This window comes from Mesocricetus auratus, unplaced genomic scaffold, assembly GCF_017639785.1.
Source record: "Mesocricetus auratus isolate SY011 unplaced genomic scaffold, BCM_Maur_2.0 Super-Scaffold_100676, whole genome shotgun sequence".
Classification (NCBI taxonomy): Eukaryota; Metazoa; Chordata; class Mammalia; order Rodentia; family Cricetidae; genus Mesocricetus; species Mesocricetus auratus.
In genome coordinates this window covers 107,709,927-107,735,910 of record NW_024429266.1, presented here as the reverse complement: position 1 = coordinate 107,735,910, position 25,984 = coordinate 107,709,927, and the positions used below count along the sequence as shown (strand labels likewise).

General features: G+C 47.2%; 1 protein-coding gene and 2 long non-coding RNA genes across 7 annotated transcripts in view; 1 reads left to right on the top strand and 2 right to left on the bottom strand.

Annotated features, from left to right (window-relative positions):
* Nucleotides 1-25,984, top strand: part of Xrcc2 (X-ray repair cross complementing 2) — a 61,499-nt gene that overhangs the window by 11,144 nt on the left and 24,371 nt on the right. For 2 of the 5 annotated variants that reach the window (XR_005873611.1, XR_005873609.1), the window contains exon 4: nt 12,823-13,028. The gene's annotated coding sequence lies outside the window, so the exon portion shown is untranslated. Of the gene's footprint in view, nt 1-3,905; nt 4,871-12,822; nt 13,029-15,452; nt 15,509-16,496; nt 17,600-18,676; nt 18,809-25,984 lie in introns of those variants that run through there. The other 3 variants (XR_005873610.1, XR_005873608.1, XR_005873613.1) reach the window with 3 other exon arrangements.
* Nucleotides 174-3,400, bottom strand: LOC121136572. The gene is made up of 2 exons (XR_005873616.1): nt 3,250-3,400; nt 174-505 (listed from the first exon to the last, which is right to left on the bottom strand). It is a non-coding gene; the product is annotated as an uncharacterized LOC121136572 (long non-coding RNA).
* Nucleotides 20,198-24,640, bottom strand: LOC121136570. Its single transcript, XR_005873614.1, has 2 exons — nt 21,722-24,640; nt 20,198-20,306 (listed from the first exon to the last, which is right to left on the bottom strand). It is a non-coding gene; the product is annotated as an uncharacterized LOC121136570 (long non-coding RNA).

Sequence of the window (25,984 nt, the reverse complement as noted above, 5' to 3'; positions counted from 1 at the left end):
ATCAACATCCCCCTGAGACAGGTTTTGAAATTGCTCTCTGGGTCATTGCTGAAATTCTAGATTCCATCCATTAAAATCATAAACAGCTCTGGAAAGGGCAGGGGCTGCAGGGCTTACACACCACATTGTAAATTAATTGCTATTTCCTGAGCCAGTAAGTAAGGATGCAGGGAGACGGGAAAGGGGGTGTTTATTTTTCTAAAGTTTGGACAACTGCCAGTGGTGCCGAAAATTTAATTACTGCTGCAAAAGAGTAATTAAATTTTGGAAGCAGGAAACCTGTGGCCCAGAAGTTTAAGGCAGTTCAGGGGCCGCTGAGGGGAAAGCCCTGTGGTATGGGGGCTGGCACCTGCCCATCTTCACCAAGCTTACGGTTGCCAGGCTGTGACACGGGCTAGGCAGTGCTTGGGTCTCCCTGTCATAGTAGTCAGGGGCAGGCCAGGACCCGGTGGTGGAGCATGTGCCGAGCCTGTATCAGGTCCCGAGTTCAATCCCTGGCATTCACCTAAAAAATAGTAGCAGGAGTGAGTAAGTGATGGACTGTTGCTGTCTGACCTTTCCTGGGGAGATTGTTCATTCTGCGTGGAGAGGGTGCCAACAGACCAAAGTCCATCCAGGTCCACTCTAGTGAGCCAAAGAGTTTCCTGGGGTTACTTACAGGTGCATGAGGGACTCCCTACCCTGCTGAAGAGTCCCACCCAGGTTGACTCTTTCCCTCACATAACCTCAGGAGGGAAGGTCTAGGGGGATCCATAAGGGCTCCTGAGCTCTGTGAGCTCCATTCATTGTCTCCCCACAAGGGTTGTGAGCGCAGCTGCTCTAAGACAGCCATGGGACACCCAACGTGAAGGAAAGAGCTACAGGACAGACGCCTAAGACAGGATCTGTAGCCCAGGCTAGCCTGAGACTCCCTTCACAAACCTCTGGTCTTCCCACCTCCACTTCCTTAGTGCTGGGGTCACAGGCTGATGCCACAGCGCCCGATGACACAGAGCGGGAAGCCAGCCCCGCGCTTCTCACATGCTTCCTACACACTTCCCACGTGCTAGGCCAGCACGTCCCCAACCCCTGACATTCTTTGTACGAGCAGATGCTTTCTCAGGCTGGGATGTAAGGTGAGCTTTGGGAACTCAGTCCATGCTTAGGTTGGAGAAGCTTGTATGTCTTTACACAGGTGTGCATACGTACATGGTGCCACGGGCACTATATTAGAGCTCGGCCACTGCCAGTTTTAAAGTTGCTCACGGCCCCACTCAATGCTTTGCACGGGTGACTTCATGTAGTTCCCATAGTCCCCCTGAGATTGGCACCGTTATTTGATTTTACACAGGAGGTGGGGGTCAGACACCCATTTTGGATTCAGGATTTTAAAATAGGCACAAGCCACACACACACAACATGCTCCCAAGATGCCATAAGGATTGACAGTGCTCAGGGCTGGTCTCTTGTTTTCAGTCCAAAAAGAAGCAAAGATGCTAAGTGTCCCCGACAGAGAGAGTATACTGCTGAGTGGGGACTTTGTGACAACTACGTGGACGTTCATGTTCTGGCTATACACCTATGTGCTGAGCTTCCTTGGTCACAATTCTCATTCTGTTGGCTATCCACTGCATTCATCTGTAAAACCAGGGCTCAGGGGTGCTGGCCTTGTAGACAGGGCAGGAATACTGAACAGACGGACATAAGGGGTGTGACATTTGACAGCATGCCGTGAGTAACAGCCACTCCATGTCTGTCCCCGCGCTGGTGGCTGAAGTTCAGCACTGGCGCCAGCAGAGGGTGACACAAAATAGCTAACAACAACAACAACAAAAACCTAAATGACTGTGGACCCAGTGTGGTGGTGTTCGTCTGAAATCCCAGCACTGAGGCAGAGGAATCACTATAAACTCCAGGTCAGCCTGGGCTGTGGAATGAGGCCCTAACATACTACTGCACCAATATCATTGTAGCACACAGGTGCAAGAGATACAATGCCAAAGAATGAAATAATGACTACTTTGAAATAGTGTGCATTGTATCTCACATATTAACGGACCGAAGACTCGTTTGCTTTGTGACCGAAAGACCAAAACCTTTCAGTATTTCACGAGATCCGTATCTTAGGGAAAGGGTTCTTCCAACAGTGCTATCAAATTCAGTTTGCTTCCTGATTTCTTGTCACTGTCCAAAACAGATAGCTTTGCTGAAAGAGTCGTCACCAAGGAAGGGAAACGAACAGCACATTGCTGTGTGCAAAACTCCGAAGCGCCGTGCACTGAGGTGTCCACTGCCCACAGGTGTCCTATGAAGACCGTTGTGCAGATCGCATGGGCTGAGATAATGTAATGCCAGTGCGGCCACTGAGCCCTGTGCACACATGCTGCTGGAAGCAAGGGGACAGGCCAGGGTGGCTGTGAGTCACATACACATTTAGCTAAGTTTTGTGCCATAAAGCTGATCACGCCAGGCGCTGGTGACGAACACCTTTAATCCCAGCACTCAGGAGGCAGAGGCAGGCGGATGTCTGTGAATTCGAGGCCGGGCTGGACCAACAGCCTCCAAAACAATACAGAGAAACCCTGTCTCGTAAAACCAAAAAAAAAAAAAAAAAAAAAAAAAAAAGCTGATCACATACTTCACACAATCCTTTGTTTTCAGACATCTTTTTTTTTTTTTTTTTTTTGCCTTCAGCTCTGCCTTGGGGAAATGATTGGTCCCCACAGAATCATTTCTCAGGGTGAATACCAGTCTGATAATATGTTCTAAAGATTCCACACCATGTGTTTCTCAGAAGGTAACGGCCACGTCTGGGCAGTGTTCCACACCCCTCCAGAGCCATTCTTCACTCCACCTAGGGGAAATCAGCCCTTGTCTGATGAAGGCCATCCTTCATGAGCCAGGGTTTGAGGTTGTTGGGTGGGTTTTTTGAACAATTTGTTTTTGCTTTTGTTGTTGTCACTGTGGTTTTTATTGTTTGTTTTTTGGTTTTTTTTCTTTTTGTTTTGTTTGTTTTTCAAGACAGGATTTCTTTGTGTAGCCCTTACTGTCCTGGAATTAGCTCTGTAGACCAGACTGGCTTAGAACTCAAAAAGATCCATCTGCCTCTGCCTCCTTAATGCTGAGATTAAAGGCAGGAGCCACCACCATCCAGCTTGAACGAGGTAGAATGGACCAGAATTCCTGAATCTGCCTGTTCCCATTTTCTATACACAAGACACTAACCCTGCCTCCTTACCCTCCAATAGCGAGGGCCCTTGAGCTTCTTACCTGCAGGAGGCTCCCAGCACAGGCTCACGTAGAGCTGCTCCCACAAAGAGCTTGTCAGAAGAAGTCCAGATTTCTCATTCTGACAAGAAAACAAAAACTCTTGGAGATAATGTAGTTAAAGATGCTTGAGAAGTATCTTGCTGTGGTGATATATTATTTATGATTTATTAAAACTTAGCTGAGGATTCAGAAAGCAAAGTCAGTCACAAGCCATAGAAGCCAGGCACACACCTTTAATCCCAGCAGCCAGAAGCTCCTGAGAGCTGAGGGGCCAGCCTGGTGCCAGCACACTTGGTTTATATAGTACTGAGATCAAACCTGAGTCTTGTGCATGCCGTGTGAGCACAATACCAGTGCAGCCACATCCCAGGGTTCCAGTCCCCTCCTGCAAGGAAGTCTGGCAGGTGTAGAACTTGCCAGTTCCTGTCAACTGTTATCTGGGGTCAGGGGGAACCATTATCCTAACTAGCCATTTACTATGATAGCTGCCCTTAGAGATATGGAAAAGCACCAGTGAACTAGATTTTCTTTCTTTCTTTCCCCTTTTCTTTTGTTCTCAGAGTTGGGAAGGAACCCAAACCCTTGCACATGCTAAGCAAGCACCCCAGCACTAATCTATGGCCCCAGGTTAATTTCCCATTTCTTTTATTACACAGTCTCAGCTTCACCTTGAAGGGAAATTCCTAACGATTTCAGACATCGCTCCACTTAATAAGCCTCAGAACCAAGACATGTAACTGTCACGAGACCATGGATGCTCTTCATCCTGGAGGCACTTAATCATTGAAAACTATTTTTAAATTGATAGTGGAAGGTTGTGAAATTCAAACTATGAAACTTAAATACTCAACTAAAATCAAAATATTACGTGTCTTTTTCCTTTACTCTCTAGCAATCCAAACAGTCAGTCAATTGGGGAGGAGGGGCTAAACATAGCCACTCACAAGCCTTGTCCTCACAGCTGTGCTGACAGATGCTTGATTGATAACTGTCAGACATTGTGACAATGTGGGGTTAGTCAGAGACCTCGATGGACAAATGGAAAACTCAAAGGTTTGATTAATTAATGAGAAATCTTCAGAGAAACAACATTCAACTAATCTTCCAGTACTTCCTAGCGGGAGCCACACCATCCATCCCAACAATGTTTGCGGAAGAACATTGACTTTGGTAGAGCACTAACTCCTGTGAACCACTGTCTGACCTCCACACTCATACTAACACACACGTGCGCACAGAAATAAAGTAATAATGCCTTTCTCTGAACGTGGTGTCACGATCCTGTAGCCTCAGCACTTGGGAAGTGGGGGCAGGAGGATCAAGAGTTCAAACTCAGCCTCTGCGAGCTATATAGGCCAGCCTGGGACACCTGGGACACGTGAGGTCTTTAAAATAAAATCAAGAAAGAGAAGTGAGGCACACAGCGGAGATCAGAGGACACCTTTTCAGAAGCTGGTTCTCTCCTTTGATCATGTGCCTAGAACCCAATTCAGATCATCAGGCTTTTGGATCACCTTGCGGACTCCTAACTGAAACCTTTAAGCTGGCTTTCAGATGTTGTTCCTCCTCTCCCTCCTCCTCCTCTCCCTCCTCCTCCTCCTCCTCCTTATTCTTTCTCTCCCCTCTCCCCTTCCCCTCCCTCCCTTCCCCCTCTCTCTCAGGTCTCATGTGTATCCCAGGCTGGCCTCTAACTCTCTACATAGCCAAGGATAACCCTGAGCCTCTGGCCCTCCACCTCCCAGTGCTGGGCTTGCAGGCGTGGGCCACCATGCCCACTGTGTGAGGTGGTTGGGGACTGGACCTAGAGCTTCATGCACCCTAGGTAAGCACTCTGCCGACCGAGCTACATCCCCAGTCCCTGACACCCTTGGGACACGGTACTAAACATAAAGGCTCTATAACTAACAACAAAACCTTCCCAGGCAGTGTGTGCAGTATGATAGAACTGATTGTATCTTGGCATATCTTGGTTTTTAACTGGAAAACAAGCATTTTGTCGTGATTGTTGGTTGTCACTTGCCAGAAAGAGGTAACAGTACCTTCGTGGTCAACACATCTTGGAGGTCATGAGGTTAAGTAGAGAAATGATTACTGCAGGCTTTGGAAATCAATGACGCACTTGTCAAGGATAAGCTTCCATTGCTGGCGCTGAGTGCAGGGAACAATGAAAACAAATGCTCAATTAACAGCTGAGGTGACTAATTATTACATTGTAGCCAACACAGCTGCATCAGGAGCCGCACAAAGGCACATAACCAGTCTGTATTGTTTTTATTGCTGGTTTTTCTTTAATTATTTTGTTTTTGTATTTTCTGTCATTCTTCGAGTTGGTTGGTTTGTTTTCCTTGGGTTTCTTGTGGGGACTTTTGTGTCTTTATGGTTTCTTGTCTGCCCGTTTGTTTGTTTGTTTTGAGACAGGGTTCCATGCAGCCCAAGCTTTCTGCAGACACGATATAGCTGAGGATGGTCTTGGACTTTGACCCTCTTGCCTCCATGTCCTAAACAGAATTAAGGAATGTACAACCACACCAAGTTTATGCAGTGCTGGGATCGAACTCACCATGTAGGCAGGCATTCTGCCAACTGAACTCTAACTACTGTAGGGTGAAACTTAGTACTCTGCCATTAGCCGTGTGACGTATTAGAGGCGCATACAGATGAGGTAATAAAAGGGCAGTTTACCGCACAGCTAACCACACCCACTTTAGGCGTGACTAAAGATATATATGGACATAGGTGGTGAACTACATCAGTAGCCAGGCCCACTTTTGGGCATGGCTAGGGGCGTGTACGGAGGAAGGAATAAAAGACTGAGCAGCAGAGTCAGAACCTCTCGCCCTCTTTTCAGCTTTCGGTTTGGTGGCGAAAGACTTCACTTATCTGGGTTGCTTGTTTTTCTCTTCTGAGTAATTTCTACAATAAATACGTACCTATACTCTCAATAAGTGTGCCGTTTAGCGTTGCAGCATCATTTTGGTGTCAGAAGTTCCGGAACCCGGATCCAGTATCCCTAAGCTTCCAGACAAAAGTTCTTTGTAGAAAGAGCCTGCTCTTGGTCACCTACTTAAATCAAGGACTCAGATTTGACCCTACATGTGTGGTACTCCGTAACTTTCTTTTTTATATATTTAATTGTATTATTTACATTCATTACACCCCAACAGAGTTTTCCCTACCTCCACTCCTCCCAGTACCCCCTCCCAGCCTCCACTCGCCCACAGATCTACTCCTCCTCTGTTTCCCTTCAGACAAAAAAAAAAGTCAGGTAGCGGTGCCCACCTTTAATCCAGGCACTCCAGAGACAGAGGCAGATGGATTTCTGAATTCGAGGCCAGCCTGGTTTACAGATTGAGTTCCAGGACAGCCATAACTGCACAGGGAAACCCTATCACAAAAAAAAAAAAAACCAGCAGACCTCCCAGGGTTATCAATATGGCATAACAAATTACAATAAGGCTAGGCACAAGCCTTCATATTAAGGCTGGACAAAGTGATCCACTAGGAGGAAAAGGATCCTAAACACAGGCAAAAGAGTCAGATGCCCCCAACTCCCACTGTTAGGAGTCCCGCAAGAACACCACTATGTGACCACAACATACATGCAGAGGAGCTAGCTCAGACCCATACAGGGTCTGTGATTGACAGTCAGTCTCTGTGAGCCCCTATGAGTCCTACTTATTTGATTCTGTGAGTTGTGTCCTCTTTGTGTTCTTGGCCCCTCTGGTTCCTAGAATCCTGCCTCTCCCTCTTCTTCTGGGTTCCTCTGGCTCTGCCTCGTGTTTGGCTGTGGGTCTCCGTATCTGCTCCCATTAGTTGCTGGACGATGCCTCTCTGATGACAATCAGGGTCTGGAACTCCCTTACTTGGACTATGAGAAAATAAATTTTTACATAAAAACCAAATTCTTAGTGGTTTTGCTAGATGTTAAGGATGACTGGGAACAACTAAGTCAAAAGAAATAAACAGCCCTCAACTGTGATAGGACCCAGTAACAGATTAATGGCAGCAGATGGACCAAGGATGTTGTGAAGTCCAGGGACAGGGGCATCTTTGTTCTCTGAGGTCTCTCCCACCCCTGGCTATTGAAAGCTGTTTTCTCCACCTGTGCTGTGTGTTCTCATCTCAGACCCAACCATTCTTAATTCCTTACATTTATTAACACTTTTTAGTTTTATTTTCAAGATAGGATCTCCTACAATCTATGCTGAACTCTAATTTATCATTTAGCCAAAACTGGTCTTAAATTTCTGATCTTCCTTGTGAAATGTCTGTTTACATTTTGTGAAGATGTGTCGCTAAGATTGGTTTAATAAAGAACTGAATGGTCAAAAGCTAGGTAGCAGAGGATATGCAGGACTTCTGGGAAAAGCGAGGAACTCAGGGTGAACCTAGGTGTGTGAAGGAGATGCCACGGAGACACTGAAGAGGTTAGACATATAGCACAGAGGAGAGGTAAGCAAGCTATATGACGGAATATAGATGAATAGAAACAGGTTAATTTAAGTTATAAGAACTAATTGAGAACAAGCCTAAGCTAAAGGTCATGCCTTCATAATAATAAGTCTCTGTGTCATTATTTGGGGCCTGGCAGTTCCAAGGAAAGTCTGTCTACACCTCCTGCCTCTGTTTCCCCAGTTCTGAAATTAAAGATGTATACCACTATGACTGTTTTCTACCATGCTAGGCATTAAACCCAGGTTTAAGCCACTACTCCTGGTTTATGCAGAGCTGGGTATCAAACCCAGGGCTTGCCGGGCAGTGGTGGCGCACGCCTTTAATCCCAGCGCTCGGGAGGCAGAGGTAGGCGGATCTCTGTGAGTTCCAGGCCAGGCTGGACCGACAGCCTCCAAAACAATACAGAGAAACCCTGTCTCATAAAACCAAAAAAAACCAGGGCTTTGGGCATTCTAGGCAAGCACTCTACCAACTAAGCTATAGCCTCTGACTTGTTTCTTTCATTTGTACTTTTCTATCTGTTTGTTTGTACATGTCTGTTTCTGTGTGGATATATGTGCATGTGTCAGGGGCAGGGCACACAATCAGGCAAGATGGTAAGTGTGAAAGTGCCTTTATGGGGTGAGGGAGACACACAGGTGTCGATAACAACTCATAATGGACCGTGACTAGTGCAGGGCACCGTGGCTCATACATGTAATCCTAGCACTTGGGAGGCTGGGGCAGGAAGATTGCTGCAAGTTCAAGACAAGCCCAGGGTACAAAATGAGACTTTGTCCCAAAAAGCTGAAAGCAGGTCTAGAGAGACGGCTCAATAAAGAGTGCTACTTCCAGAGGATGCAAGTTCGATTCCCGGAATCCACATCAAGTGGCTCACAACTGCCTGTGACTCCACATCTAGGGAAGTACCTCACTCTCTAAGAGCACCTACACTCCTGTGCGCGCATGCACACACGCATACACACACACACACACACACAGAGAGAGAGAGAGAGAGAATTAAAATAAAATAAAGTTGGAAGCAATGACACTGGATTGCATTCTCTAAGCCTCACAAATTAGTTCTGAGATTTAGCTGGGTAGAAAAAGAGGTAGTTCATTCCCAACAAGTTGTTTGTTTCCAAGACGTAAAGGCTTAATACATCAACATAGGCAATTAGCTTAAATCCAAAGCCTCTTATACAATATCCAAAAAAGGGTGTTGTTAGAATGAAAGGCTCCTGAGAACAGCTCTGCTGATGCACTGGGCAGGTGTCGATTGCCAGGAGGCATCAAGCATCCAACAGGATTTGATGACATCAGCATGAGTCTCACTGTGTGTCAAAATCGCATGAGGTCATTTCAAGCTAATCAAATGGGTAGCAGGAGAAAGGTGCCATTCAGCGTGTATTACCTCAACCACTAACAAAAGGGCTGGAAACCAAGGGCTTAATGAATCCAACCAAACAAGAAGGGCAGTGGTGGTTGGACCGTTAAGGCTCTCATACTGAGTGAGGATCTGTCTCCTCTCATAGGCCCTAAGGCAACTTCTCCAAAGTGATTCTGTGGTCATTAAAAAGCTTCCTGCTTTCAGCCACAGGGTTTTTCTCATTGCAGACACTGAGCAGTTGTTTCTGGGTTACTGGGAGGGGGCATGTTGGGGGGTAGTTGGAAATGTTCATTATTGGGCTGCAAAAAAGAAAGATGTTAGCAATACACCTCAAGTTCTATCCAAGGGCAGATGTCCAATGAGCTTTGTGTGTGTGTGTGTGTGTGTGTGTGTGTGTGTGTGTGTGTGTGTGTGTGTGTGTGTGTGTGTGTGTGACCACGGCTAGCTTATATGGAAGAACTTGTGAAATCTAGTTGCATTTTCTTCCTGAGCCATCACACTATCCCAGGTCCTATTCACTTCTAAGGAGGATTCCATAAAAGAAGCATAAAGGGCTACAGAGGGGAAAGACAAAACGTCATGATTTTTTTTTCAATCTGATGGGTAGGCTCTGAGTTTTTCTTCAGGAAGGCGAGTCTGACAATCATTTCTAAGATGGATTAAAATAAAAACAGGAAGGTGAGGATTACCAATAGCAATGATCTGTGCTTGGGCTGTGACTCAGTTGACAGAGGGCTTACCTAGCATGCACGGAGCCCTGACTTTGACCCTTAGCAGCACATAAAGCAGATGTGGTGGTGTGCATCTGTGAACCCAGCAAGTGGAGGGTGAAGGCAGGAAGGAATAAATCCCAAGCTCAGTCTTGGCTGCATAGTGAGGTCTAAGGACGTTGGGCTACAAGAGATCCTATCTCAGGGCACGGAATGAAGCCGTAATGGGGTCCATGAAAACTGTGCTATGAGCTCCAGAAGGGTGTGGATTCACGAAGGGTGAGGATTTCCTTTTCGTCAAAGATTTATCTATTTCCATTTTCGTGTATGGGTATTTTACCTACATGTGTGTCTGTACATCATGTAGTCTCAGAGACCAGAAAAGGGCATTAGCTGCCCTGGAGCTGGAGATACATACAGTTGTGAGCGACCAAGAGGGTGCTGAGAATCAAACCCAGGTCATCTGGAAGGGAGGCCAGGACTCTAACCACTGAGCCATCATTCCAGGGCCCATGAAGGATGCTTTTACGATGACCCACACTATAGCAGAAGACGTAAGACATGAACTTTGCTCTTCGGTTTAGGCACAGGGATGGAGAAGTGACATCTTAGAATCAAGGAGACGAAGCACAGCATGTCTGGCCTAGGGTTGAGGTCGTGCTAATTAAAGAGGCAGGGGGGTGGGCCGGGTAGCAAGGCAGAGACCAAAGACAGAACCCAGTCCCACATGCCCTCTGCATGCTCTGATGGAAAAAGAGCTAAGGAGATATGCTTCTGCTAAAGGGCCACCGAAGGGTACTACTACATGTTGATGGCCAATCCCAGGATGTCACAAGGTTGGGAGGCAGGCAGCAATGGGACGCAGACTGGGCTGGGGTTTCTCCAGCGGAAGGTGCAGAAATACATACACTGCTGACCACGTAGTTGGCAGTGAAGATGAAAGAGGGCTGTGCATGGAATCCATTCAGTGTGCAATGAGCACAGTTCTCGATGCAGTCCTCGAGGCAGTCAGGTAGGGGGAGGTAAGCAAGGGGCCAGGTGTGCAGGAAAGCAGGAAGGGCAGGGGGAGAAAACACAACGAGGGAGGGGAAGGGGATGAGGGCATGTGTGGTCTAAAGGCAGGGGTGAGCCCACGTCAGCCCCCTAGACCAAACGGCAGTTAGCACCAGACACTTTCACACCCGATGCCTCTGTTTGTCGGCAGGTGAGCTGAGTGTTTAAAGACACATCCGGGGATGGGTGTGCATGACTAGAATCCCATTCATTGCTCAGGCAGGAAGAGTGCTGTGAGTTTGAGGTCACCCTGATCTACACAATGAGTAATGTGCCCTCTGGGGATACATAGCAAGATCCTGTCTCAAAAAAAATGTACACGGATAAATAATAAAATAAAGATGCGTCTGGTAACAAGAATACACTTGGGAGCGAGCGGGTTCAACCCATGGGACTCACATGGTGGAAGGAATGGCTGGATCCCTGCAGGTCGTCCTTTGATCTCCAGATACATACTGTGGCACACCACCAATGCCACCTCCACCCCGCAATAAAGAGATAAGTAAATATTTGTTTCATAATAAGAAACTTAGTAACTGAGCAGGGTCAGTAAGTAAAGAAGGCATGTCTGGGCCCCACTGTGCTGACAGGGGCCCACGCAGAAAGACCTCCCAAGGCAGCACACTGGCCTAGTGTCAGACACCCAGACACCGCAGTGAAAGTGAAAAGACATCTCAACTGCCACTGCCACCTCCGCCTCTCTTCTGTTTCCCTCCCACTCTTTGGTTTCAGGCCAAGCTCAATACCTAATACAGAACCAAGCCCAGAGTGTGGGAAGGAAACAGAAAGAGGAGGGGCAGAGGTAGCAGATCCCATCACCAGAAGGCCAGCTACGCAACCTGCAGCTTCGGGGCAAAACCAGCATCCATAGTGGAGCTCATGAAATCCAACAGTCTTGAGCCAAGTGTGGTCCCATCACTAATGTAAGGCATTGTTTGTACACAGGATTGCATGGCCCTAGAGACAGCTCCAGTTGCAAGACCCTGGTCCTCCTAGGCCATGCTCGCTTGCACTCATAGGGGTTGAGGGAAGTAGGCTGGATTTGCAACTCTGCAGCACAGTTCACCAGAAGAGTAAAAAATCTAAGACAAAAAACAAACAGACAAAAACAGTTCTTTCCTCATTTATCATTAGATAAGATCTTGTGTCCCAGGCTAGCCTGAGATGACCTTGGGCCATTTAGATGAGGATGACCCTTAACTTGAGGAAAACCTTGAACTTCTGACCCTCCTGCTTCAATCTTCCAAGTGTTAGGGTTACATGTGCACACCCCAACAGCAAGTGTGCTGGGGTTACAGGTGCACACCCCAACAGCAGGTGTGCTGGGGTTACAGGTGCACTCCCCAACAGCAGGTGTGCTGGGGTTACAGGTGCACACCCCAACAGCAGGTGTGCTGGGGTTACAGGTGCACTCCCCAACAGCAGGTGTGCTGGGGTTACAGGTGCACTCCCCAACAGCAGGTGTGCTGGGGTTACAGGTGCACTCCCCAACAGCAGGTGTGCTGGGGTTACAGGTGCACACCCCAACAGCAGGTGTGCTGGGGTTACAGGTTGGAGTTACAGGTGTACATCCCAACTGTCAGGGTCCTCTGGCCATCAACCAGATACGGCTGCCTCATGTACTCATAAGACGTGATTCAACCCTCATAGAGAGTACGTGACTCTGGACCACCCTGCTACCTGCCAAATTCCAGAAACAGACCTGCGACTTGTCTGCCTAGTCACTAGGGCATAGACTTGAACAACAGAAGGTAGAATGTGAAAGATAAAGTTAGAATCTGCAGTTAGGTTACCAGAGGACACAGGATGACCTGCCCCTCCCACTGACCTTTGCTCCGACAGGTTCAGCGCAGCTATAGCACGCCCCCATTCCTTCCTCTCCTCCCTTCCCCTATATAAACCCCTTTGGGATGAAATAAAGTTGTTGCCTTGATGTCCTGTCTTGGTGTCCATTCTTGTATCCCCTGTCCTCCATCTTTCTCCTAGGTGTCTACCAGACCCATGTTGAATGTCCTGCGGGTCCAGGCATTATTGGCGCCCACGTGCCTGAAGTCTGACAACCAGGGGAAAGACGCCGCTGGCCGGAGAGAAGGGTTCTTCCAGAGCGTCCCCACATGGTCTTCATTTTGGTGACCGACCGAAAAGAGCAAGACGGATGAGGTGGCGAGCAACGGTGCAGATCTCACGGCCAAGTGAGTGATGGGGCAGGCATTCTCTCAAAAGTCTCTATTTCTGGGCTCAAGGAAGCCCTCAGGATACGAGGAATTAGGGTGAAAAAGAAGGATCTTGTACAATTCTTACGAGGAACATGGGTTTAAAACAAAGATTTTAGCCGGGCGTTGGTGGCACACTCCTTTAATCCCAGCACTTGGGAGGCAGAGGCAGGCGGATCTCTGTGAATTCGAGGCCAGCCTGGTCTACAAAGTGAGTTCCAGGACAGCTTCCAAAGCTACAGAGAAACCCTGTCTCGAAAAACAAAAAAAAAAAAAAAAGATTTTAAAAGGTTGTAACTTATATGGGAGATGTTTGTCCCCGGAGGGGATATTAATTAAAAAAAAAAAAGTGGTGACTGCCTTCAAGATTATTTAAGGGAGTGTATAAGACAGAAATTGCTGGTCAGATGACTGGCACCTTAGATGCTGGTGTGGTCCTCAGAAGCATTGGGGGCTCGTGTGACATTGTTAAAGCATGGAGAAAGTGATATTTTCCTGAGTGGTGGCCCTTTCCCAGTTGGTCTCACTCCTGCCTCCAGGCTGGTGAAGGGTGGAGAGCTCTGGCACTTGATCTTAGTCCTAGTCGTGGAAAGCCAAGCATTCATTGCTTGGAATCCTGGCACCTATTTAGCCATGAAACTTTTAAAGCCACAGATTTATAGAGTGGGTGCATACAGATCTCTAAACACTGAAACCCAAGCAACCAGGACTACACATCCACCCTTCTGGGCAGCATTTACCTGAGACACTAGGAGGCAGTGTTGGCCAGTTGTCTGCTCCTGTGGCTCTGGGGAAGAGTGAAAGGGACACTTCCTAACTGTCCATGCATTAGCTTTAGGAACGTCTGGAAAAGAAAAATGCAAAGATGCTTCTAATTGCCATCATGTGACCATCAAGCCCAGGGCCAAATTCTGGTCACAAAACAGACTGAAAGAGATGCCAGTGTATGGTTGAAGAAGAGCTTGGATGGATGGATGGATGGATGGATGGATGGATGGATGGATGGATGATCCAGGTAAAGCCAAGAGACAATACAACCTGGGGCACTGGCTGTCACTAGGTGGTAGACAAGGTTCTGCTTGAGTCCTTTGGCCTGGGGCTCAACAGCTTCCCTTTGCTGGCAGAAAGAGGGGAGAAGTGAAAATGGAGGAAGTGCTCCACAGGAGTGCTCCCCAGGAGTGCTCCATAGAAGTGCTCCACAGGAGTGCTCCATAGAAGTGCTCCACAGGAGTGCTCCATAGAAGTGCTCCACAGGTCCACCCACCTGACACTAGAGCTCTGTGCCACCAGCCACCACCACTCCAGGTCTCACTTCTGGAAAGATCCAGGACTTCTAGAGATACACCTGAGTTCCTAAGATGAACAGAGAAGAGCTACATCAGCCCCTGTAGACTGTAGGATAAAAAGGAAAATGGTTTGTATTTGAGAAAGTAGCATGAATGTCAGTCCATGCCATCTCCAGGTGGGGTAGGCAGAGACCCCTTCAGACATGAATAACCCAGCTACCCTAAAAGGTGGTACCAGAGGCATTTCAGGCAGTTCAGGGACCTTGGGTAAATCTCCTTATTTCTGTCTGGAGAAATGAGCTAGAGCTACCTGTAGAGCCAGCACTTCAGAGGCTGAGGCAGGAGGATGGCCTGGGGGGGGGGGGATTGTAGCTAAAATGACAAACCCAGCTCATTTGAAGATGTGTGGCTCAGGCCATTTGCATCAGCCCCTTCTCTTGGGGCGGTGTGTTGTTGGACAGTTTAGCTCTCCCCTGTGTCTGTCTCCCATCTCTAAAATGGGGTCAACGTGCAGATGACACAGATCTTCATATATAGCATTCACCATAGCAGCAGGCTTGGAAGATGCTCACCAAGTACTAGTTGGTGGCAATGGCGATTGTTCTGATGATGCTTGTGACACTGTGAGGACATTGCAGCTCAGGCAGCTCAAAAACTATCAGGAGGCAACCCCAGAACCACTCTAACTAAAAGCTGCAGTGAAGGCTGTTTGTTTGTTTCTGGTTTGTTTAGTTCATGTGTGCGTGTACCTATGTGTACATATGTGCGCATGAGTGCAGTGCCCACAGAAGCCAGAAGGTGTCAGATCCAGGGGGGGCTGTGAGAGGCCTGGAGTGGGCGCTGCCAAAGGAACTCAGGCCTCTGCAATTCGCTGAACCACCGAGCCACGTCTTAGCCTCCCACCCCAGCATTTTAATAAATCGGGTAAAGCTCTCCCATCCTGAGTTACTCTGCTTTGATCCCTGTGTCAAAGCACAAACTATTTAATGAATACAAATTTCAAAGCAGCTGCATTTGCAGCACTCTGAGAAAAAACAGCTTAGTTAATTGTGGTAGTTCATTGACTTCCAGTTAAGGGTTCACATAGGGAGAGATTTCATGTATTTATCTTTTCCAGTGCCGAGTGTCAAATCCAGAGACTCGCATATGCCAAGCAAACACTCTACCACTGAGGTACACCAGTCTTGGTTTACTTTGGTGTTTTTGTTGTTGCTTTGTTTTTTTTTTTAATTTTATGGTAAATGTTTACGTCTGTATTTGTGTATGTAGGTGTCTGTGTGAGTATATGTATGTGTGTGTGTGCACATGTATACACCCGTTTGTGCTCAGGGGCCAAAGGATGGTGTTGGGTGTCTCCTATCTCTCTGTAAGTGGTCTCTCTGAACATGGGGGCTTCTCAGCTAAGCTTGAAGCCAGCAAGCCCCAGCCCCTCACAGCCGAGATTAGTGTTTACAGGGACACCTTGTTACATGGGCACCATTACACTCTCATGTCCTCCTCTGCTGACCCCCTTCTCCTCCCAACTCCCCTACTCCAGCCCTCCTCCTTCTCCTCCTCCTCCTCCAGTGGCTACTGTGGTTTTGGGGCGGTGTTGTTGTTTGAGAAGACTCACTGTATAACTGGTCTACTCCTGGAACTACCAATCCTCCTGCCTCAGCCTCCAGAGTTCTGGGCCACAGCTATGAGCCACCACACCTGGTTTCTGTGTGTGTTTCAGTGCACAATAAGATGAAATAAAAGGAATGACATTCCTGGCACAGTCTTGCCAACCAGTGAACAGAAGTGTTTTGCAAGGAATTCCAGCTTCCGGAAAGGATGAGATCATGCCAGGGACACCCAGCTTTCTTGAACTTAGAGCTGCTGCTGTGTGTCGCTTGTTCCCAGGAGGTGGGAGAGCTGGGGAAGGGAGCCAGGCTGGCCTGGCCTCTTTGCTTGGTCAGATGCACAGCAGCCCACAATAGGCCATTGTTGTGAGAGGCAGGGAGAGCCTACAGCTCAGCCTTTGCTTTTTATGCTCTTCTGCTCATGTTTTTAAACCTCTTTTAGTTTCAAGTCAGCACAGTGGGAGATACTTTGATCTTTTGAAAAAATATTTTTATTAATTCTTTGAGAATTTCATTCAGAATGGTTTGATCATATTCACCTCCTACTTCTCTCCCAGGGAGATATTTTGGGCAAGCATTATCCGTGCCCTGAAGGAGTTATCATCTAAGGAAGAGAAATAGGATGAACCCTTGAGAACTACCCCCTAGGATACCTTTCCTCAGCAGGGAAGTATGCAACCCTTGCCTTCCTCTGGACTGGTCACCTCCAAAGTGCGGCTGGCTCTGGGCCAGAAGGAAATGGAAATGGAAGCAGAGTGCCCCCATTACAGCCTCTCATCAAATGCTTCTAGCTGCTGCTGCCTTGCCCGGATGGGCTAGCCTCCCCTGGGTGCCATAACCCGTAAATGACCAGGTTCTTTGCGCCTTCTTAGCGGTACCCACTCTGGCTGGCTCACCCTGGCCCAGGTACACAGCAGTGTTTGGTCCCTGACTCAGCTCTAATACTTACACACATGAGTGCAAGTTCATCCGTATGGGAGTACACCTGTGTAGAATGCTGTCCACCTCCCTTGAGACAGTCCCCAATTGCCCTGGAACACGTCAATGAGGTCAGAATGGCTGGCCAGCAAACCCCAAGGACCCTGCCATTGCTTCTCCAGCACTGGGACTGGAGGTGCATGCCCCCCCCTCGTGCCCTACAGGTTCTTTTGTTTTGTTTTGTTTTTGACAAGTTCTGAGGACCAAACTCAGACTTTGGTATTCAAAAGGCAAGTGTTTTACTGAGTCATCCCCCCAATCCCTCTAGGCTGTCTTAAGGTCACCTGCCTAGCTTGCACTTTCAGCCAGGTCCTGCCTACCCTCCTGCTGTGACATCAGGTGCTGGAAGAAGGGAGAGAAAAGGTCCCTCCCACCTGATGAAGTGCCTGATTACTTTATTCTTTACATAAAGAGAGATTTGCCTTAGGGAGCAAACAACAGATAGATGGTGACAATGGGGTTGCCCCTCCATCAGAGCCTGCTGTTAGCCTCATTTGGTGAGTGTTCCTTTCATCTCTATTGTTCAGGGTTAGAGAAGCAGTTTGGGGATCACCTGCCACTCTCCCTTTGTCCTCACGGGCCATCTGCCTTGCTTCGCAGTCATTTAGAAAGTATTTTAATAGCATCTTTGCCAACAAATAAAAAATAAACAGAAAGGGGCATTACTCTTTCTAAAAAGCTACATCTTGTTTACTACGCTTATCTTATAATATCTTATAAAATTTTAATGGGCCCTGAGTTATACATCTTCTGAAAGTGGCAGCGCCAGCCACCCTGCAATTAGAAAGAAACAGTCACAAAAAACAACAAAATGTAAGGAAAGTTTCTTTGAAGGTATCGGAGGAAATTATAACACAGTAAACACTTGCAGGGCTAGGAGGGGAAATGGCTCAGGTGGGAAGTACCTGCCACACAAGCGTGAGGAGCTGACTTAGACCCCAAGAACCCCCAAAATGTACTGAGCATGGTAATCCCAACGCTGGAGAAAGAGACAGGTATGCCATCCCTGAAGCACACTGGCCGGCTAGCCTAGCCTAATCAGAGAGTTCTAGGCCAAGTGAGAGACGCCACTTAAAAAAAAACAAGGTGGATAATGACCAAGGAAGACACCGGAGGTTGAACTGTGGTCTGCAAGCACAGAATTGCAGCATTGAAGCCCAGGTGCAAACCATAAAAGGGTGTCTGACTTTAGGGTCACTGTTTCCCCAGGATGTCTTCTAACTCCTGCTGAGGTACCACAGGGGTTGAAAAGCTGAGTAGATGTTTGACAGCCCTGTGAGTGGACCTACAATGAGAAGAACCCAAGCCTTTATCCATCCACTCGACAATATTTATTCATTATTACGTACATGCGCATGATGGGGGTCACACATGCCACCACTCACCTGTGTAGGCCTGTTTTCTCCGTCCACCTTTATGTAGGCTCCAGGGATTGGACTCAGGTTCCCAGGCTTGCACAGCAGCCGTCTGTCCCGGCTGAGCCGTCTCCCAGGCCTTCAGGTGGCGTCTATGGCACCTCCATTACTGCCAAGCACAGACAGGAGATTCAGGGGGCAGAGGGGATGGGGGAGGCTGTGGCGCGTGGCTCCCAAAGCTCAGTGAGTACCAGTCTCGGTCTTCTGTGCACTGATCATATGTCATGCCCGCACTGCTGCAGAGTCTCTCTAGGGAACCCCCTAAGGGCAGCGGGAATGGAAGGCACCATCCAGACAAAGGCCCTTGGAAGACATCTCCAGTGACAATGCTGTTTTCTCCTTAGCCATGGAAGACTGGAAAATTGCTGATGTAATATGAGAGAAGAAGGAAACCATTGCCCTATGGGATAGCCAGGGAGGCTAGAAGCAACGGCCTTGCCCATTCATTTGGCATGGCGGTACAAAAACAAAACCAGATTTGCTGAAACCACACAACTTATCTCCAGCCCAGCTGCTCACATAGACTTTGCTCCCCTCGGAAACTGCATACGCTGGGCCTCTACCATCTGCATTGCTCTCAGCACTGCAGCAGTAGAAGAGCCCTCTACACTGCTAACAGCTCTTAGCCACTTTCCGTGTCCACAGTTCCAAAGTCTTCCACGGTCCCTAATGGTCAACATGCTCAGTCCTTCACAGCAGCAGCCCACTCGGCAACCGGCGGCTGTGTTAGTCACTTTTCTGTTGTGGTGATAAAACCCCAGGACCAAAAGCAACTTATGCAACAAAGAATTTAGATCAGCTTACAGTTCCAGAGGGAGAAGAGTCTGTCACAGCGGCAAAGTGTGCCAGCGAGTGCCAGGCATGGCGGAAGGGGCGGGAAGCTGAGAGGTCACATGTCAGGCAGAGTGAACTGGAAGTAGGGTGAGGCGAGAAACTCACAAACCCACCTCCAGGGACGTACTTCCTCCTGCAAAGCCAAACCTTTCAACCACCCCAACCCCCAAATAACAAAGCTAGCTAGGGACCAAGTGTTCAAATACAGGAGCCTTATGGGGGACATTTCTCTCAGACCACCAGTGCCTAAGCCATGGTCTCTTACCTTAAGAATACGGGATCCTAGACCGTTTATAAAGGAAAGAAGCCCATTTGGTTCCTGGTTCTAGGTGCTGGACTCCCAAGACAGGACAAGGCTGTGCACTGCACCATGGATAGTGGAAAAGAAGGCGGCCAAGCAGACGTTCTCAGATATGACAAAGCTCAAGGAGTGGCCTTCCTTTACAACAACCCACCTGGTCAGCCCAGCAGGGAGGTACTGATCCCTCTGAACACACCAGACACACGGCAAAGGCCACACCTCCCAGCACCACCACGGCGCACACACTCAACTTCTAGCCCGAGTTCCAAGGGAACCAACCATGTTCAGATCAAAGCAGACCAAAGCTGTCATCCAACGCTCTGGAGGCAGAGACAGAAGCATCAGTTTAAGACAGCATTTGACTACATAGAGAGTCCCAAGCCAGTCCTAGCTATGTAAAACCCTGCATCAAACAGCAACTAAGACAGTAGCTGCGTGACCGAAGCCACGTAAAGGCCACACGTTTGCCAGCTTCCCGTGTCCTATAGCTGCCTGTCTGCCACGTGTCTGACCTATGGGCCAGTTTAAATGGCGTGGCTTTTTCCTTTCTCTCCTCTATTGTCTTCTTCAAGGCAGCTGCTGAAGTTTCACTACCCCCTCCCCGCAGTCTTTCTTTTAAATGCTAATAAAAATTGCCCTTATGCTTGCTTCTGACACCACCACTAAAAACAGTGAGCACAATGGTTACTTCTTCTGTTGCTGTGGTAAAACAACAAGACCCAAAGCAACCTATGGAAGAAATAGTTTATTTTGGCTTATGGTTCCAGAGTGGGGTCCACAGCGGCAGGGGAGGCATGGCAGCAGATGGCTGGAGTGAAGCAGAGAGATCCCATCTTCAGCTGCAAACACAGAGAGGGAGAGTGGTGGGGAGAGGTAAATGGGAGGTAAGGCCACAGCCCTCAGACCTGCCCACCCACAGTGACGTACTTCCTCTGGCAATGGTATCTCTCCAAACGGCACCACTAACCGCAGCCCAGGTATCCAAGTCTGTGACTCTGTGGGGGCATTTCTCAAACCACTGCAACACATATCTCCAAGCAGTGAGTAAGACAACTGAGAGAAATCCCTAAGTATAGCACAGAACTTTCTGGTTAGTAGTCTCTGAGACTCGGGATAGTTAAGAAGATGCTCTCAAATCCTAGAAGGCTTCCGGGCCTCAGAGTGAAGGTTTAAATGTATACAAAGACAACAGTGCACTCCTGTGTCTGGCATATTGAGTGACTGCTTAATAATGAATGCTGGCTATCTGATTACAAGTGCTAGAAGTTTTTCTAAGTGCACACACCAAGAAGGACTTTCATGAAGACGCTGCATAGACCAAGGGACTCTCATCACCTTTTCTAAGCAATAGAGAAGAATAAAAAAACAGCATCAGGAAAATGGCCATTAGACCTCCACAGATACGGCCTGACTTAATGTTTCGCTAAGGTCCTGGTTTCTGAAACCTTCCAAAGAACAGCACCGCATCTTCTTTTCTAGGCACAAGGCTGCTTTCCCCACTTCAGCCCCAAATCTATGAACCTGAAGCCTGCTCCAATTAAATGCTTTCTTTTATAAGGGTTGACACGGTCGTAATGTCTCTTCATAGCACTGGAACAGTGACTAAGATAATCTGAACACTTAGCTACAGAGGGGTCAGTGTGGCCTCTTGTGAAGGATACCTAGGCCCAGTCAAGTTTGCACCCTCAGGAGGACATGGTAGAGAGACCAGGACACAATCACTCAGTAAGGAAGCCAGACATGGGTCTTTTGTGGACTCAAACTAGAAAACCTGTATGAGCAGGGCGGTGGTGGCACACGCCTTTAATCCCAGCACTAGGGAGGCAGAGGCAGGCAAATTCTATGAGTTTGAGACCAGCCTGGTCTACAAGAGCTAGTTCCAGGACAGCCTCCAAAGCCACAGAGAAACCCTGTTTCGAAAAACCAAAAAAAAAAAAAAAAAAAAAAGAAAGAAAGAAAGAAAGAAAGAAAGAAAACCTGTCTGATAAAGACCTGAGCGTTCCAGACATGCCTGTACTATAAAAGAAGCTGTGTTACTCTTAGGGAAAGGAGGTGCTTGTAAAGGAGGCTGCATTGTCTCCTGGGTAACGGGAGCAACAGCACCTCTGACTTATGCTATTCTTAGTTTTGTTCCAGTTCTGCCCTGAGTAGGGGCCGAGTGAAGCTAACCCTCTGAATGAAAAGTTTCGCTGCTTCTTTCATAAACACAGCCAGGCATGGTGTAACAGTAGGCTATGTTCTGAGGTATCCTTACCTTCTGCTGTGCTGCTGTAGCAGAGGGCCCACACAGACCTGGATGGTACAGATTTGCCCACATCCAGGCCACACTGTGTGTGCAGGTCGTCATTGAAGGATCATTGTGCAATGGGTGCCTTTATGTAGAAACCTGAATGCTACAAAGTTCTCAGAAGACGCGTGCTGTCGACTGAAGATGTCAGTGCCAGGCTGTGAGACGCCTCTATGAGCCATTGGTTGAGGAGGGAGCAGATGCACCCAAAACAACACAGACTGTTGATGATCGCTGTTGCTTGCGGTTGTGCACCAGATCTATACAGTGAGAGCCTGCTGCTGAAGATGTAATGCACCTTGTTGAAGATGAGGGTGTGAAGATGCAGGACACAGACAAACAAGCAGGACCTGACCTGCAAACTTCCTCCCAGCTGGTCAGTTTTCACAGTGTTGGAAGAGACTATGGAGACGACTGGGGGAAGGGGTAGTCATCAAAGCTACTATCCAGTCGTAAATAGTGAATGCTAATCCCAATGTGCCAGGCAAGATGAGCCTACTAGGGGACATAGTGACATGGAGGCTATGGGGACAACCAGCTGATCTTTGATTGAAATTAAGGCATGCTTTTCTGGCCTCTAGAAATATCAGCAGGTCTTACCTAGATTCTGGCTATTGAAGTGTGAAGACCCACCATGAATTTGGGTGGCACTTTCATGGGCTGGGTCCTGAACTGAATAAAGAGGGCAAACAGCACCAAGGGCCAACATTCGTTTCTCTCTGCTGCCTGACTGTGTGACGAGTTCCCTCAAGCCACTCCTTCTCTGCCATGATGGGCTGTATTCTGGAACCATAAGCCTGGATACACACTTCCTTATGTTTTCTTTGTCGCGTGTCACAGCAATCAGCAAGTGACTAATGAGACGAGGTGAGGTATCTAAGGAGTGGAATGGTGGCTGTCAATGGCTGGGTGTAAGTGAAGAAAACGAAGTTACTGATTAATAGGTATGAAGTCTTAATTATGCAAGGTAAATTCCAAAGAGTGGCTATGTAATGCTGTTCCAATAGTTAATGCTGAGTTGTATACTTACATGATATTAATTTTATATTACCTTATATTTATGTTATATTAGCATGTTAAATTTTATTTTTGGTGTTTTAATATAATTTTATTTATTTTGGGGGGGAGGATTGTAAGGTCTCATGTAACCCAAGCTGACTTTGAACTCATTATATAGCCTTGGGTAACCCTGACTTTGATATTCTTGCTCCCACCTTCAAAATATTGGGATTACAGACAATGCATCTCTACACCCAGGTCACAGGAAAATCTTGTGTATGTATATATGTGTGTATGTATTGTTTGTCTTACATATATGTGTAGGTATGGCATACGCTGGTGTGCACATGTTTGTGTGTAAGCACTTGGCCACCTGTGCCCATGTGCACATGTGGAGGTCAGTCAACGAGCAACCTCTGGTGTTGGTCTTCACTGTCCACATTGGTTTGAGACAGGATCTCTTTTGTTATTCACTATTGTGTGCACCGTGGCCACTGGGGATTCTTCTGTCTCGGGCTCCCATCTTCCTATAGGATTACAAGTGGGCACTACCACCTCTGGCTTTATGTGGGTCCTGAGGATTTGAACTCTGGTGCCCCACAACAAAAATATAAACACCTTAATTATATTTTTTCTTTGACTTATTTTTGAAGTTTCTGTTTCTAGTTGGATTCTGTTGGGATTGGAAAGATTCTGCCTTCAAAAAGATCCTGGTTCTATGAGAGACGTGTTTATAGGAATTTAATAAAGCACAAGGCAGACAGACCAGTTCTTTAGGCAGCAGTGAAACTGACAGCTGTCATGGCGTTTCATGCCACGTAATCCTAAAGCAGACCTGTCACTTCTCACAGTCTCCGTTTACAGCTGACAGCCTTTGGATGAACATTCTGAGTCAATGCCTGAGGACATTTAAAAATAGGATAGTGCTGAGCAGAAGCTAAATATATTGCCAGAATCCTTATGCTGATCAATTATTTATCCATTACAAATGCGAAGATCAAACAGGGGCAGAGGTTATCTATGTTAGCTTGACAAGACTTGACAAGACTAGCAGGAACTACAGACTTTCAAAAGCAAGGCTCCTGATTCCATCATGAGGTATCTAAACAAGGCAGAGAATAGTCCACAGTGGCTCAAGAAATACAATGTATAAGAATTTTATAATTTATATGGAACACTTTAGTCATTTAACCGGAGCATCATCAGGATTCACCAATACAGACATAAACATGCTGTGGTCTGTCACACATGTGCCCAGCTTCTGTCTAATACAGAGGATGAAATCACACTAAATTACCACTATAAATAGCATCCTCTTATCCTTAATCTTCTTGTTCATATAAGAAGATTATACTTTTGGAGGGGTTGTTGTTTTTGTCTTATTGGATGTTTTTAAAGCTTTATTTTTTTTAATTCTAGTCTATGAAGCTGGAGTTGCAGGCAGTTATGAGCATCCCATGTGGGTGCTGTGAACTGAACTTTATGCTGCAAAAGCAGTATTCAGTCTTAAGCACTGAGTCAACTTAGATCTTTTTCAGACAGTATTTCATGTTGCTCAGTCCAGTCACAAAATAAACAAACAAACAAACAAACAAAAAACAAAAAACCACTATGTATCCCAGGATAATCTTGAACTTCCCAAATTCTGAGATTACAGGTGAGTATCACTATACCCAGATCCTTAGTTTTTATTTTTGGTATTTCAAGACAGGGTATCATATAGCATAGACTGGCCTTCAACTTGCTATGTAGCTGTGGAAACCCTAACTCCTCCTACCTCTGCATCCCTGGTGCTGGAATTACAGTACTGCTTATGTGACTACATTCTAATAGACTTAACTTTTCTTTTTCTTTTTCTTTTTTTTTTCTTTTTTTCTTTCTTTTTTTTTTTTTTTTTTTTTTTTTTTTGGTTTTACGAGTCTCAGGGTTTCTCTGTAATGTTTTGGAGGCTGCCGGTCCAGCCCGGCCTCGAACTCACAGAGATCCGCCTGCCTCTGCCTCCCGAGTGCTGGGATTAAAGGCGTGCGCCACCACCGCCAGGCTTAGACTTAACTTTTCATGTGAGTGTAATGTACGTGTGTGTGCATGCTAGTATGTGTTTGGGCACACACAGGGGAGTGAGTGCTCATGTAGGCCCCAAGGTTCCAAGGTTGATGTCCAGAATCAAGAGTGGAGAGTCACCACGTGATCCGAAGAGGTGATGGCACAAGTGTGGCATTCTTGGTAAGAAAAGACCTTATAAAAATATTTATGTATTTCGGGGTGTTTGGGTTTTGCTTGTTTGTTTTGTAGACAGGGACTCACTTCCAGCACAGTACGTAGCCAGAAATGAACTCTGTGCCCTCCTGCCTTCACCTTCCAAGGCTGGGGCTGCAGATATGCACTGCCATACCTAGCTTCAACCCTTTCTTTTAATTTGGGCTTACAATCAGAAGCAAAGCAAATTTACGTTGAATGCTCATATGAGATCTCGGGATCAGGTACTGGTGAGTTTGTCCGTCAGTTTCGGGGTTGCCAGGATTGCCTCTGTGGTGCTGCCTTCTGTCTCGGCCTCCTCACTCACTCACATACTCACTCACTCACGCACTCACACACTCACTCACTCACTCACATACTCACTCACTCACTCACATACTCACTCACTCACATACTCACTCACTCACTCACTCACATACTCACTCACTCACTCACTCACATACTCACGCACTCACTCACTCACTCACATACTCACTCACTCACTCACTCACATACTCACTCACTCACTCACATACTCACTCACTCACATAACTCACTCACGCACTCACTCACTCACATACTCACTCACTCACTCACTCTTCACCCTGAACCACCATAAGGGTGTGGTCCACTCACGCACTCACTCACTCACTCACTCACTCACTCACTCACATACTCACTCACATACTCACTCACTCACTCACATACTCACTCACTCACTCACTCACTCACATACTCACTCACTCACTCACATACTCACTCACTCACATACTCACTCACTCACTCACTCTTCACCCTGAACCACCATAAGGGTGTGGTCACAGCTGCTGGTAGCGATATTTTTATGATTTAACAAATAAAGTTTGCCTGAAGATCAGAGTGCAGGGCTAGGTAACTAATAGTTCATAGAAGCCAGGCAGTGGTGGTACATGCCCTAAATCCCAGCACTGGGGAGACAGAAGCAGACAGATCTCTGTTAATTCAAGGCCACCCTGA